This window comes from Colobus angolensis, unplaced genomic scaffold (assembly GCF_000951035.1).
Source record: "Colobus angolensis palliatus isolate OR3802 unplaced genomic scaffold, Cang.pa_1.0 Scaffold232, whole genome shotgun sequence".
Classification (NCBI taxonomy): domain Eukaryota; kingdom Metazoa; phylum Chordata; class Mammalia; order Primates; family Cercopithecidae; genus Colobus; species Colobus angolensis.
The window spans coordinates 1,096,442-1,113,014 of NW_012115511.1; the positions used below are offsets into that span (position 1 = coordinate 1,096,442).

Here is a 16,573-nt window from a genome sequence, read left to right on the forward strand (position 1 = left end):
TGCAGAATTAAAATCTGTACTAGAGATTATAAAGGACAAGATGGGTATTGAATAAAATTCCACACAGATGAGAGTGATACACTTCAGCAGCTCTTCCAGTAAAAAGAAGAAATATACCAAGAGACGAATACTCACAGAGAAAAGATATGGAGTTCATAAAATGGAAAGCCAACCTAGGAATTGGAGAGGACACTAGAGTAATTGTAAGAAAAGTTTCTTGAACTAAAAGAAACCACCAAAGTGTGCAGACTGAAAAGGGCTAAACAGGTTTCAGGAAATGTTAATAGAAAATATCACATATCATTCCACCATGGTAAGTTTTTGAATTATGAAGAGAAATAAAAACAAAATAAAGCAGAGCTGAGAAGTCTCCATGAAGAAAATGTAAAAAGACAGTAACAAGCTAACTTTGAGAGAAGCAAAAAAATCAGGCTGACTTTAGACTTCTCCAGAAGCAAACAGAAGGCCATAGAGGGGTGACATCAATAGAGTGCTAAGATTAAAAGATTAGTACCTGAGAATTTGATTCGATCAAGTCTTGATTCATGTCTGACAACCCAGGAACACATTCTCTGATATGTGCCAGTTAACGCACTGTGTTATCACAGGCTTTTTTTGGAGGAACACTTGTCAACATAGGCTATGATACAACTATGAGTTTAAAAATGAAGCCTGGTAAAGTGTATTTGTAAAAGGAATTGTTTCTAAGGTGACTGAAATATAAGATACTGACTAAAATTCCCACAAAACCCTGGGAAGCAAGCAGATAAGATTTATGGCGTCTGTATGTAGACAAACTAAGATGTGGAGAGTTAAGGAATGTATCTCAGGATCTCACTAATAGAAATGGAATCAGGATTCATATCTAATTCTTCATGCAGAGGGTGTGAGCTATCAGATCAGCATTGCCCCTTGCTGTTTTAATTTGATTTTGGGAAGTTTCTATAATAAAAACAGAAGAAAATAAAAGAACATTGGCTTGAAGGGTTGACTATACTTAAAATACATTTCTTTTTCTTCCCTAGGACTAGGTTAGTGTCCTTGTTTCATTAGAAGTCTCTTTAGATTCCACTAACAATCTTGCCAACTACAATAGGAAAAGCCCTTCAATAACAATGTGCTTTTATTTTGGGAGCCCTTATTTTGTGCCAGATACTCTTCTAGGCATAGGGTGCAAGATAAAGAGAAATAAACCAAACAAAATCACCTATTCATGTTTCCTATCAAGACTTAGAGGTCAGGAAACAAACATGCTTAGACAACAGCAAAAGGCAGTCACTCTAGCTCTGGTAATTAACATGCCCACCATAATAATTAGCATACTCCATCTTGAATACAAAGGAACAACCTAGGATAACTAGGCATGAGGAAAACCAAAGTTATGAAAGGTGAACAAACAAAAAAATAGATGATGTGGAAAACAGAAATTATTCAGAGCACAAAACAGAAAGTGTCTTTTCTAAGGGCACCTTTACAAAATGTTCTTAGAAATATTTTAAAAGAAATTAAACCCAAAGACAGAAAGGAAATAGCAATTAAAATGCTTTTACAAATTAAAAATATTAGTTAAAACAAAAGTAAAAGGAAGGATAGATGGTTAAGTTGAAGAAGTCTCACTAAACACAGAGCAAAGATATGGAAATATGAAAGAAAAAAGAAAAAAGGACACAATGGGGACATTAATTAAAAAGATCCAGCATCTAATTAACAGCCATGGTCTGCAGTGGCATAGTCAGTGTGTCTCTGTTGTGGTAGTGGCTATTGTCATTGCTTATATATTAGTAAAAACAATAGCCAACATTTCTTGAGAGTGTTCATTGTGCTAGAACCTGGGCTAAGGTCCTAACCTACAATGTCCTGTTTTATCATCCTTTAGAACTACGTATAAGGTAAATGGTTATGATGTGGTTATTGGTTGTATTTAGTTGTGCAGACTGAAAAGAGAGTAGTCAAGAAAGAACTCCTGGGTGATTGGACACCAATAACTGAGCTCAAAATTCAAAAGTAGGAGCTTGTTTAGGGAGAAAGAAGTTGGTTAAATTTTAACATGTTGAGTTAAAGATGCCTAAAAGACTCCTGAATGGATAAAATCAATATATGGTTGTTTGTATGAGTCTGAAACTCAGATAAAAGGTATTGCCAGAGAGAGATTAGGAATCACCAATATTATCAGTTAAAACCAGGAAGTAGATGCAATCACTCAAAAAGAGAATACTGAAGTGTTCTGTGGAGAGGATTATTGGTAATATGTGTCAGAACAGTTTTAATGGTATTCATGGCACACGCCAGATCACAGTGGAAGAATGAATGAAGAATTAGTTCATCACATTCTTCATCTGCCTCAGGTGCTAAATGGATTAATAACACCTATGTGAGTGGATACTGTAGGATTAAAAGATACCATGTTTGAAGCGTTTTTAGCAAAGTGCCTGGCAAATAGTACATGCTCAACAAATGCAAGAGAGAGCTAGATATATCGCACTCCATAACTCCATATATCACCCAATCACTAAAACATAATACTGGAATATATCGCTTTATTATGACAGTATGCTATAGTGATTGAGTGCATGGAGTTCGGAACTGGATAGACTTGGGTTTGTAGTCCAGCTCTGCCACTGTATAGGTGTGTAAAACTGGACCAGTCACTCTGTTTATGCGCTTTTTCTTTCATCTGTAAAATGGAGAGTAGAGAAACAACTATCTTCTAAAATAACTTCTAGGCATTGTATATTATTTTGTCCTATAAAATGTTATTATTTTTAAAATATTTGTATTCTGTTATCTGGCTGAACTCTTATGTAAGCTTGCAAATTAACGTAGTTAGGGTTTGTTGTGGTCACACAATGGTGAATACAATTTGTTTTAATATCGGTTTGTGTTTATCTTTTGTATTGTCCTTTTTCCTGTATGAAAGGTAGAAAGCCAGGGCTTTGTGTATCTTTGCCTCAGATGCTTCTGCAGGGCAGACTTCTACTAAATTTGGAACAGGCTGTGGTGGGTATCTGGCACATGCAGTGCAGAAAGGAAAATGGACTGGACATGGCGAAGGGAGGAGAGGAAGAGGTGGGTGGGAGGCTGGCAAAACCCTCACAGGAGCAGTGGAGCTTTGCAGGCAGCTGGGCAGTACCTAGGAGAGCAGCAAGGTCTCAGTCCTTGTGGGGCCCCTCAGAGAGCACTGGCACCCCAGCACTAGCCAGTGGGGACCTATGAACGGAGGAACTTTCCTTTGCCAAGACCAGGAAACTTTAGAATGGGGGGAGGGTAAAAAACCATAAGAGAGATTTGACTTCCCACTGATTTGTGCTGATTTCAGAACTAAAGAAATGTCATGTGTTTTGCATATGAATTTGTGCACTGAAAAATTATACCTGTAGCACACTCACACCATCTACTAAGAAATAAAGATAATTTTGTCACCGCTTTGTTGCATTTTGCTCATTATTTTTATTTTTTGCCTTATTATTCTGACCAGAACTTGAAAAACATTATAATTAAGGGGCTTGCAATTAACAATGAGGAACAAGTTAGCTCTGATCTGCCTAGAACAGGAAGGAAGAAAGATTCTGCATGGACACAGGTAAGATAGGTGCTAAGTCACATGTTACCCTCTCTAGCCCAAGACTGAAAAAACGAGACAAGCTCTCTCATCCCTCTTCTCTACTCCACCCACCCTCCCCGATTCCTGAATTTAGGTACAGAAAAAAATGTGAGGACTTCAAATAGAGTGAGGCTTATTTACCAGCATATGGCAAATTGAAGGCTCAGGGTAGGAATTTAATGCAATCACAGAAAAATAAAGTAAATTACCTATCCTGACCACCTGTGTATGTAGACTAAGACTCATCCCCACTCTTATCTCAGTGCTTCTGGAAGTTTTTATCTTGTGTGATACTCTCACGGAAGCAGGTGTAGCAAGAACCACTTGAATGATACTATGCTAACCAGGCACTCCTAAATTTAAAAATGCTTCCTGTTTAGTGCCATTCTAATATCTGTTAATATAGGAAGCATTACACTTAAATGTTTCTCATGGCATGAGATATGAGTATTGTGCATGCCATACATATTATATTTTAAGTATGAAAGTTTAAGGTCAGTTAATATTAGCTTGTCAGCCTTTTGCACCATCCCAAATGAAGGCCTTCCAAGGACTCTCCTTCCCAGGAATCTCATCCAGTGGGTTCCGTATCCCCGCCTTCTTCCTCCCACTGCACCCCTTCCTACTTTCCCACTTGTTCCATTGTAATCCGCTGCCATAACTCTCAGTTTCCACTCTAAGCTTGCCCACCAGCTAACTTCTCTGACATGGAGTCCTCCACGGACATTCCCCCTCCTATCAAGCATGCATGTTTTCCTGCAACTCCTTGATCTGGGAGACATGGATGAGGATGGGGGTGGGTGCTAGCCACTAAGGACTCTTACTGCTGACCACTGCTGCTGCAAGTATGAAGGCTCAGATGAGAACAGAAAGACATAAAGAAAAAAGATGAAAGTAATGGAGCTTAGTGCTGGACAGCATGAGCTTTCTTGTCTTTTTTCAATTTTTTTTTGTTATAGAGTCTCACTCTGTTGCTGAGGCTGGAGTGCAGTGGTGCAATCTCGGCTCACTGCAACCTCCGCCTCCCAGGTTCAAGTGATTCTCCTGCCTCAGCCTCCAGAGTAGCTGGGACTACCCAGTAGCACCACTACGCCCAGCTAATTTTTTGTAATTTTAGTAGAGATGGGGTTTCACCATGTAGGTCAGGCTGGTCTCGAACTCCTGACTTTAAGTGATCCACCTGTCTTGGGCATCCCAAAGTGCTGCGATTACGGGCATGAACCACTGCACCTGGTCAGCATGAGCTTTCATGTCAAGCTGCCTGGATTGAGATCCTAGCTCCATCACACCTTCAGGGTATATCCTTGGACAAGTTATCTGGTCTTTCCAAGCCTCAGTGGCTTCATCTGTAATTGGCAATAATAAGAAAACCTATTTCAAAATGTTATTTGAAGGGTGAAAGGGTATTACATATATATCAAGCACTTCGCTCCATGCCTAGCAGAAATGAGTGCTTGATCAATGATAACTAACAGAACATTATCTTCATCGTATTTCCACCTTCATATAAAAACAGCCTTGAGGCTGTGGCTGTCACAGTATACATCTCTGTGCCAGACATCTACCCCAGGTTTTTTATTCAGCCAACCCTCTCTTACAGACCTTTGAATCCCTTAACACCAAAGACTTTCACAACCACTCCACATAAGAAACATATCCCATGCCCATGCCCTGGGCTGTTTTACTATTCACAATGGTTTGTCCTTTGAAATCTTAATCTTCAGCATTTCATTTTCTGAGACCCAATGCCCATCAGCTCTCACTCTCTCTCAACATACCTGCATTTCACATCATCGATATCTCTGATTCCTGAATGATGTTATTTTTCACAAACCATCAGTAGCTATCTGGCTTCACATCTTTCTTCACCTGGTTCAGATTCCTGAGGGCACCACACAGTTTCTTTACTGACATTTCCTCTTACTCCCATTCTTTGTTGTCCTTTCTCAGCTCCTGCTCTGCCAGAACCTGAGTCTGGATCGCCCGACGTGCGCTGTGTAGTGCGCAGCCTGTCACAATAGCCACATTCCAAATGTTCAATAAGCACACGTGGCCAGTGGCTACTCGATTCCACGGTACAGATTGTAGAACCTTTTCATGATTGCAGAAAGTTCTACTGGACAGCAGTGCTATATCTAAACAATTGACCTTCTCTCTTCTATACCTTATAGTGAAGAACACTTCTGGGTAAGACAGAACAACTCTCTGGTTTGGTGTTCCTGAAACTTCAGTGCATTCAGTCTCAATGTCTTCCAGAATGCCTGGAGGTGTTCAGAATCCCCCTCATCTCCTATCTGGTTCTGCAACTGTTATAACATTTCACCTATCTTTTCAAACCTTCCACTCCACCACCTCCACCAGCTTTGACATCTCTCTCAGCAGATGAGCTTAACTTCTTTTTTACTGCAAAATCAATGAGATGAAAATTCTCTTAATTCCCTTCTCTGTCAGTTATTATCATGTCTCTCTATGCCCATCTTTTATTTTTTTCTTCTTGTTTAATTTAAGGCTAATCCTACCACCTATGCTTAGGAGTAATTCATCAGCCAACAAATATTTATTGAGCAAGTACTACAAGCCAGACACAGTTTTAGGTGCCAAGATTTAGCTGTTAACAAAACAATGTCTCTACCCTCATTCTAGTGTTGTCACATAGACAATAAACAAATACCTCAGATGGTGATAAATATAACAGAGAAAAATGAAACAGGCTGGGTGTTAGGGTGTACCAGGGTGGAGTCCATTGCTATTTTATATTGAGTGGTCCAAAAAGGCTTCAGTGATCTGGAAACAAATAACAAGAAAGTCAGGGAGTGAGCTGCGAGGGTGTCTGATGGAAAATGACGAAATTCCTGGCAGAGAAGATGTCAAGCACAAAGGCTTGGGACATGCACAAGCTCATTCTGTTGGAAGGAAAGCAAGGGGGATCACATGTGAAGAAGACAGAGACCAAGGACAAACAGAGAAGACATGATCGGGGATGTGGCCAGGTCACGTAGCTTCTCTCTGGCCACAACAGTGAGTGAGTGGAGAAGCCACGGGAGGGTAGGAGCAAAGGAGAGACCTCATCTGCCTTGCATTTTTGAAAGGGTCATTTTGAGTGTTGGATTCCCAATAGTCTACAGGGGCAAGGATGGGAATAGGGAGATTTGCTAGGAGGCTGTTGCAATTATTCAGGTGCGGTGGTATATTTAGATCAACAAGAATGGCAGGTTGGCCCGAGGGACAGTGATGGAGGTGATAAGGAGTGGTATGAACATGTGTCTATTTTGAAATCAATCCATCATTTCTTACTTCAGGAGGAAATTTGTTTCTCTGTCTTCTCTCATATTGTAAAGTTATTTACCTTTAGCAGCTCACTTGTCTCAGAAGAGAAGCTTAAATCTCCATCTTAAAATTTGAAAGGGCTTTCTCTCAATTCTCAGTGTCTCCTTCTCTAGTCATTATTCAATTTCTTCTTAACAACGTTGGACAGAGTATATCTCCTTAGTCTTCTCATCCCCTCCTCTTCCCACTAAAATCTGTCCCCAAGTAACAAAGCTGATCTGCTCAGGCTAGCACTGTCACTGATTAGAATATTGCCAGATCTATTGGGCCTTTCTGTCAGTGTCTTACTTGACCACATCGTGTCATCTGACATTTTCAAACTCTCACTTTTCTTGACTTCCTTGACAATGTTCCCTACGTGTTTTTCTCCTACACATCTGATTCCTCAAAGCTCCTCACGGGCTCCTCTTCCTCCACTCACCTCGTAAATATGAAGGTTCCCAAGCCTCTGCCTTTAAATTTCTCATCTTCTGCTCTTCTTATCTTGAAGGTAATAGTTGCTAGAAGAAATAGATCCCAAAATGATGATGCCTCAAAATCAATAAAGGCTTATTTCTCACTCAAGCAATAATAGAAGACAAACATTTAGTGTTTTAAAACTAGTATAATGTTTTAAAATTGAAATTCTAACCCAGGGGCCAAAATACCAGATAGCTATCAGATACCAGAGTGAAGAGGATAGAGACCACTGCAAAGGAACCTTTGAAGTAGATATCTGAGAACAGATTCCATTATTTTAAGACTCTGGAGAGATGTTGAGAATATAAAAGTTTAAGAGAGTGGAGAGCAAGGCGGGGGGTGGGCGGAGGGTGAATTTTGGGAGACGCCTTCAGAAGAAGCACCTGCCAGTTGTGTGTGAGTCCCAGCTCTCCCAACAGGGTAGGGTTAATTAATCTCCCTCAACTCCAGGAAAGATAACTAACATAGGCTTCAACAGCACCTTCTGCAGTTGAGGGACCCTGCACACTAATGCCTAACTCATGCCTGAATAAATGTAAATTGGTCTAAGACAAGGTAAAGGATAAAAAGAGGAAGGGGCTATGTTTATTAAGAAACCACGTTCCTATCAATAGTGGGCTAGAAATGCATGAGTTTCCTGTGGACCTAATAGGGTCTACATGGGAGGGAAGGCAGGCCTGAGGCTGTTTTAGGTCCTGCCCAAGAGGAGGAGAATGTGTCTCACAGAGAGAGTCTGTATGCAAGGGACTGCAGAGAAGCAGGGTCCAACTAGGGACCAGGAAGCAGCCAGCCAACACACAGCTGTGGCAGCTGTTGGGGGAAGGACCCAAAAACGAAAGAATGAGTCAGGTGTGAGCATCTGCCAAGCCTGGAGTGCATGGGTGATTTTAGTTTTCTCTCCCTAAGTTTTGTTAATGGTGGCATAAGCTTACATCTAAGCATGGATGAACAGAGGCTTTGTCACAGGTAAGAAAAGGAAATGAGGAGTGAGAGCTGTAAGCTTGAGACACGATGAAGAATTAAACACATGCAGCAGTACAGAAGAAAAAGGCTGCAAACTCCAACATCTTTCTAATCCAGTCCATTCCAAAACTAGGGAAAAGGTTGAGACCTGAAGCATATTCCTCCAACAGAAGGGACACACTCCTAACTTGTCAAGACAGGACCTGGCTGCAGGGTCAACAGGAAATTCCAACCCATGACCTCAGCTCTTGTCCTAGGCCCCAGAGGCCATCAGCACCCAACCGTTAGATGAGATGTAGATGGTGTTCAGAGAAGTAGAAAGGAGGATAGATGAGAACACATCTATGCTATTTTAGGGCAAACAGTAGACCTGCTGTCTTATCCCATTCAAAAATGAGTTAACAGAAAAAGAATAAACAGCAACATAGGGCTTATGCATAAATTCCTCAACTAACAAGAAGAAATGAAACAAAGAGCAAAGAAAGCTAAAGAGCACACTCAAAAACTAAATCTTTAAATCAACAATTTACACATTCAAGAAAATTTTAGAAACAAACAAAAACACTTGTCAAAAATGCAATAGAAGAAAACGTTCCTGAAATGAGGAAAGATCTTTCCATTTCTGGATAGACAGAAACCATAATTTTGTTTCTGGTTTTCTTTGGATGATTAAATTGTAGGAGCCCTCTGTCCCTCCTCCCTCTTTTCCCTTCCTCCTTCTCTCCCTTTCTTTGTTTCCTCTTTACCTCCCTCCTCTTTCTCTTTCTTCCTTCCTTTCTTTTTTCCTCGATGGTGTTTGTATTTGAAAAATGAATACCTATTATTTTTAGAATTAGGAAGAAGCTTTTTTAATTAAAAACACTGTTTAAGGCCGGGCACGGTGGCTCACGCCTGTCATCCTAGCACTTTAGGAAACCAAGGCAGACAGATTGCCTGAGTTCGAGACCAGCCCAGGCAACATGGTGAAAATCCCTCTCTACTAAAAATACAAAAAGTTAGCCAGGTGTGGTGGTGCATACCTATAGTCCCAGCTACCCAGGAGGCTGAGGCATGAGAATTGCTTGAACCCAGGAGATGGAGGTTGCAGTGAGCGGAGATCGTGCCACTTCACTCCAGCCTGGGCAACAGAGTGAGATACAGTCTCAACAAACAAACAAACACACTGTTCAATAATATGCTACCATTAAATGACAAACTTTGAGTAACTACAGGTAGAGAAAAATCTAGAACTATCTACAGTTGTTATAAAGCCCTGGCATTAGGAAATTATATTTTAATCAAGATAACTGTTGGCTTGTGGACTTGAGTCACATACATAAAAAGACCTGGGATAGGACAGAACTAGAGTTAAAAGAACAACTTTAAAACTGGGAAATGACATGAATGGAACAGGATCACAAGCTTAGCAACACACTACAGATCAATCGAATGAAATTAGTGCTCATATTTATACACATTCAACAGGTGATGAAAATGGCATTCCAAAGTGAAAAGTTCATAAATGGTGCTCATTCAATTTTTGGAAAAATTTCTAAAATGTCATAGCTCTTCCTTGTTCTGTATGCCAAAATATATTCCAGATATGTTGGATTAAAGAATAAAGTGTCAAAAAATATTTAGTGAAAAATATACATGAGTATCAATTTGATTTCCTGATGGAGAAGCCTTAGCAAAAAGGTAGCAATTCCTAGATGAGTTCATATAAAAATGTAAACTTTCTTTTGGCCTGAAACACTATTAATACAAACAAAATTAAGGGGCCAGGAACTAACAGGGGAAAAATTACAATAATATGTAGAAGACAGTAGGGTAGGAGTCTTAATATAAAAAAAGTTCTCATTAATAATAAAATATACTTTACTATAGATAATATAAATGTATATACAATGAAATTTTATTTAAAATATAAGAATGAGAATAGGGTTCTTATTAATAAAAGAAACAATGGGCAAAGAACATGAACAGTTACTCAAAAGAAAGTTGTTCAAATGGACAACAAAATGTCCATTTTAAATAATAATTTAAAAATTCAAAATAAAACAAAGCATATACCGTATTTGGCCTGGGTGGGAGAGAACTTTGATAATAACATCCATCCCAAAACACAGGGAAAGAGTCATGCCCTTACACTATTGGTTGGAATGTAACAGGTAAAAACTTTCAGGAGGGCAGGTGGTTATATATATAAAGATCTTAAATATGTCCACATTTTAATTTTTTATTTATCTTATTTAATTTTAATTTTATTTATTTATTTATTTATTTTGAGAGGAAGTCTTACTCTGTCGCCCAGACTGGAGTGTAGTGGTGCCATCTCCGCTCACTGCAACCTCTGCCTCCTGGGTTCAAGTGATTCTCATGCCTCAGCCTCCTGAGCAGCTGGGATTACAGGCGTGTGCCACCACACCTGGCTAATTTTTGTAATTTTAGTAGAGATGGGGTTTCACTATGTTGTCTAGGCTGGTCTCGAATTCCTGACCTCACGTGATCCACCTGCTTTGGTCTCCCAAAGTGCTGGGATTATAGGCGTGACCCACCGCGCCCAGCACAAATATGTCCACATTTTTAGATCCAGTGATTCGACTTCTAGGAACTCGTCTCAAGGAAATAATAAGAGATGCATTTAAACACATAAAAGGATGGATGCAATACTCACACTTACAAAATTTGGGAAATGACTTCAATATGCAATAATTGTGGACTGGTTTAAAAATAAAGACACACCTATTTGAAAGGTTACTCCCCAGTCATTAATACTTTCAAGAAATAATTTGACCATTGAAACTGCTCAACATACATTGATAGGTGAAAAATATCAGTATACAGTACAATATTACAGTAGGATTGCAATTTTTACACACGCACAGAAATTTTAATAATGATTATTTCTGGGAGGGATGATTACATGTGATTTACATTTTTTGTTTTGTGTCTTCCACATTTTATACAAATAATATGTTTTTGTTTTAAACTTAGGATGGATGTCATTTAAAAAGCAGCAATTTTGATATTGGAAGTGGACAAATCACAGAGAAGGTGCCCAGTTGCTACAGGGTTTCTTTCTACCCAGAGTTTATTCCTATTCAGATGCACCAGAAGGGGGCGCCTCAGCCTCTTCCCACTGATGGACAGCTGCATCACCTGGTAAGTCTGGAATATTCAAGTCTGCAGGATTCACTTTCCCTCATGGTTGTGCTCCTTTTCTGGGTCTCTCAGAAATTTCCATAGAAGAAGGATATGGAAATTTGAATGACACCGTGAGAGTTTTATCTAGTCACGTGATTAACAGTCTGTGTTGGTGATGTGTGCTTTGGTCAACCTGTTCTACCTGGGCAGCTGCTGCAAATCAGGAGTGCCTCTCCATCAGGAAAAGACAGAAACAGAACAGGACTCTACCCAATAGCTTTGCCTTAATCGTAACAAACAGGTTCACGGAAATGACCAAATTCACAACCGTAACTTAGGAGGTTGACTCAGCCGCCAACTAACTGTACCTGAATCAGAGTTTGCTTCTTAAAAAGTTATACGCTCTTCTTCATGGAACCAGTTAGGGGGCAGCAGATATCCTGGCATCTTTTGTTGTCTAAAGGAAGCTTCCAATTAGGAGAGCCTAAAGTTTCTATGTATTATTATTTTATTTGCCATGTGACTTGGTCTGGCAGTTCCATCCTGTACCAGTTGTTCATTTTGGAAGCCAAATCTCTCACCTAGTAGAGTGCTTATAATTCACTACTGAGCAAAGGTGAACCCAAATAATAAAGTATCCTATATAATTACTACACTCTGCATCAGCCGTTTCAGTTTCATCATTATCTAAATATTACGAAGCCCTAGCCTTCTCTTTTGGTCTATCATTCTGTCTCTCACACATGCTTAAGTAAACTTTATTTTGACTCCTTAAAATACCCTCAGGATGAGAATGCAAGTAAGGGGATGAGTGTAGGCATCTATAAAATGGCTTCTGCAAAGACCTCAAGATGCTAATTTAAGAGGATGAAGCATAGCCCAGCCTGTGGTAAAGAACATTTGCTTTTCCTGATGCATGCAACATTGTGGAGATGCTACTTTTGTGAGTATGTGGGGTGTGTGTGTGTGTGTGTGTGTGTAGCTACTGGACACTCCGAGAATTTTGTCTGTTCAAAAAGAAACAACAGAAACACGATGCTGAGCTCTTGAGGATCCTTGAACCAATGTCTTCTTTTGGTTTTCATTATGTACCTTTTTTAGTTTCCAGAAGTTCCTCATGGGATAAAGAGTAGTAGGTGTGGAAACTGGACCACAGAGAGGTAGACTGACTTATAACTTTCCAGCCAGGGACAGAGCCAAATGTGTAGGAGGGTCTTCCCAGTACCAGTCTGCCCTGGTGACTTGTCACAGAGCATTTACCCATCTTTCCAAGGCTCTACAAAGTAGGATGTAGGGAGTTCAGGTTAGCCAATAAAGCTTTTTTAAAAAAGGAAGAGAAATAATACCAGTAAGCAACATTGACTACGTACCAGCATATTCTATGTGGCTCACAAAATTAACTGAGCTATCCCTGACAACAATCCTATCTATGAAGGGGGTGCTATTCTTATCCATATTTATTATACTAATTGGGGAACCAAGTCATTTGCCCAGCAGTTTGAAAATGGTGAATCCTAAATTTGAACCCAGGCAGTCTGACTGCAGGACCCATACATTCAACCACTACCTTTTACCTCATCTTCAAATGGTATTTTTCATACTTCAGAGCACTGAGGTGCCTGTGCCCTTGGTCACCGGGAGGCCATACTTGGCTGCACCCGTCTGGACCATCAGGGTCTTCCCCAGTCAGAGGCCACTGCCAGGGCCAGAGACAATGGAGAATTATTTAGTTTCCTACAGTTCTAGAAACTGCCTCTGTTTCAAGCCCAGGAAGAAGGTTCTGAGGAGGACATTTCTTCTTGGGACAAGGACCCTTGGTGAGATTTGGCCTTTATGCACCTCCATCTGAAAAGCTAAGCTTCTCTCTGGGAATTCGAATTGAGGGTTAGAGATGATTGCTCAGATGGGGAAAGTGTGAAATGGTAATCACTTTCATATGACACTCGAGAAATGTTATAATAAAGCTGAGTAAATTGGAGCATGAGTTAGCCGGTCCTTTGCCTAATGATGTCACCCACTTTGTGCTTCCTCCAGCCTATGATTAATAAAAGAGGGGTTATGACAGTAACTCACTCCTAGTGGGCAGCAGTGACGTCAGCAGCAGCTGAGCAAACTGACTACATTTAGTTGTGCGTGTGTATGTGGGCATTTTTTTTTTCCTGTGACTAACATGAAGCTAACAGCATCTAATAAAACAAAAGCTCCTTGAAATTTGGGAAACTTATTGGGTGAACTCTTTTCTACAGGGAGCACCATTTTAATTATTCTCGGCTCATAGTTAAGTGATGTTGGAGTTGGCCAAAATTACCTTGTTGGCTTTCTGCCCCTGTTTCATTAAGGGATCACAAATGAACCCCTGGCCTTTGGGAGAGAGGTTTTCTGGAGTGTTTTTTTTCCTTCTACTATAGAGGTTCCTCCCTCATTCATTATACTCTTCCATCTTTTAAGAGGAACTCAATGAGTAGAAGAGGGATTGTAGCCATAAGTTATTTTTTGAGAGTTTAAAGCTGGTTGTAGAATTCAGTGATTCCATTTTAAACTCTAAGAATATTGTGCTTAATTACAGTTTGCTTTTCCAATCTGATAAAGTGACAGAAGTCCTACTTACTATTTCACCTTTGCAAACTTGACCTTCCTAAAATTAGAGTGGGCCACCTGGAAATATTTGCTCACCTGGCTGAGCTGCTGCCAGTGTCCATGCGAGTCCACAGGACTCGTGAACAGCGGCACTCAGACCATGCCTTGGAGGTGCTCCCACAGAGGGCAGAATCTTTGGACTCTATTAGGACATGAGGGAGGCAACAATTCACTGATTTAAAAAAAATACACTCAGGACTGTCCCCAGGCTTTTCTGTGGGGCTTTTCCCTCCAAGCAGCGATTTGGGAACAGGCTGTAGGGGGATCTTTGTGGACAGGCAAAACTGGATGCAAAGCAAGATTGCTGCCCTATTATCAGTCCAGTGGAATCTACGTGCTAAACCACCATGTCTTCAAGTCAGCAATGGAACTTATTACCCAAGGGGATCCAGGTGAGAAAAATGATTACAATAATCTGTTCCATGTTCCTTGGGGAGTATTTTTCAACAATCTTCTGGGGCAATAGGAAGATAAATTGTTGAAGCAGATGTTTCCTGATTGGGTTAGAACTGAGTCACGATAAACAATTTTGAAACATATATTGGTCAGGAAGAATGTTGAGGGCATATTTCTTCAGGTTGAGTTAGTCTGGGTTTTTTTCAATGTATGTTTTTCTATAGTGGTTGTAAATGAGTATTTCTCTCAATATTGAATTCTTTTACATGTACCACATGGTTACCTCTTGGGAAGAACTCCAGGCATTTCTGAATCATTTGAAAGTTGATTGAGGCCTTTGGTTCCAAAATGACCATTTACCTGAGGAGACGGTGATTCACAAGTTGGAAGAGATGACACAGCGTCAGAGTGTCTAAGACATTCCCCTCATGGCTCCCTTCATCTTAAAATGATCTCTGACCTACCCTTTCCTTTCTGGAGGACCCATGTCACTCAGGAGGTAAGTGATGAACCAGGGAAGTAAGCCCTCACTGTCTGGACAACAGGATTTCAGTTCTAAGCTAGTTTCACCCAGGCAACTTCCCTTTTGTGCATTTCACCAATACTTGTTGATTACTCTTACGATTTTCCATGAGGTGGAATCCTTCACAATAGTTTCCCCAGTCCTCACAGGAAAGCAACACCTGGAAGGGCTGGAAGGGCATGGCCTTCCTTTAACAGCCACACCACTTCCTTTTACAAAGGAAGTTTGGAGAATATAATGTTGCTTGCAACAGCCATTAGGATTTAGCAAAACACTGTTTTATCTCTTTGGATATTGATTGTATGTCATTCCCCTAAGGTATTAAACAAATAAAATCAAGCTACAGCATATTCGTTTGCTCTAGGAGAAAGGCAGGGTAATCTTACTTTTGTGAATTTTACTTCAGGGAATTCTCTCTTGCATGGATTTATCTGATACTGAATTGCTAAAATGAACAACTCAATCCTTTATTCATTTATTCTTTTGCATGAGTCTCTTGTCTCCTAACAACTTGGGTGTGGGCCAGCCCATCTCATTTTGTTGCTGGCCACCAAGATTCTGCTTTGGGTTAGAACAAAAAGCCAGCAGGAAAATGTATTGAGGCCATACATGGAAGTTGGTTGGAGCAACGATGTTGCCCAAGAGGAGCATTGTATCTGTAGTCTCCAGTAATCAGAGAACGTAAGACGCAAGAGGAAGCAGAATCACTTGAATTATTAGTATTTTATAGAGTTGCAATGTTTTCTTTGGTTCTCAAGGTCTCTTGGAGATGGATAGGGAGAAGGTTGGGTGAACTTCACAATTATAACATGAAATCAGGGTATCTCAAGTGCAGAACAGTTAACACCGTAGGCCAGATAATTTCTTGTTGTTGGGGGCTGTCCTGTGCATGGTAGGATATTCAGCAGCATCCCTGGCCCCTACCCACTAATGATCAGTGGACCCTCCCTCCCAGCTGTAACAACCAAAATGTCTTCAAACATTGCCAGATGTCCCCCAGGTAGCAAAATCGCCCCAGTTGAGAACCACTGCTGTAGAATGAAGAGTAATAGATTACTTACTGGATTTTTTTCCTTCTTCTCTTTTCCCCAGTTGTTTTAGTTCTAGTATCTGGGTTCCCTTGGTTCGGAAAACAGCGTTTCCAAACACTCTGAAAACAGAGTGCTCTTACATAGCAGAAGGCCTTGTGGGATATTCCAGTGGTTCTGAAAGAAATGTGAAGCTTAGGAGTCAAGTTTCAGATTAACCATTTCTGACCCTGTTGTTCTCAATGAATTTCAGGGGACTTTTTAATGTTTCCCTCTTTCTCTCTGTTTAGAGCTATTCATTCATTGATTTCACTTGAAAGCAAAACAGCTTCCCAGTTCAATTTTGAATGTGAAACACTGCTTCTCCTTTGTCCCAACTCTAACTAACATTCAGCCCAAGTTATGTACAGGCTGTGGCTCTCCAGGAAATAGGCAGTGTTTGCCAATCCCATGTTCAATGTCAACCATTTGATGAGACCCTTCTTCATCACAGACTCTCGCAGTCTCCCTGCA

The 16,573-nt window shown here is 40.3% G+C and overlaps 1 long non-coding RNA gene across 2 annotated transcripts in view; it reads right to left on the bottom strand.

The window, feature by feature from the left end:
• The window catches only part of LOC105513584, an 84,032-nt gene that overhangs the window by 54,574 nt on the left and 12,885 nt on the right, over nt 1-16,573 (bottom strand). Inside the window, exons 2-3 of one of the 2 annotated variants that reach the window (XR_001002051.1) lie at nt 12,569-12,752; nt 10,155-11,689 (exon numbers count right to left, since the gene is read on the bottom strand). This is a non-coding gene — a long non-coding RNA (uncharacterized LOC105513584). Of the gene's footprint in view, nt 1-10,154; nt 11,690-12,568; nt 12,753-16,573 lie in introns of those variants that run through there. The other variant, XR_001002050.1, reaches the window with a different exon arrangement.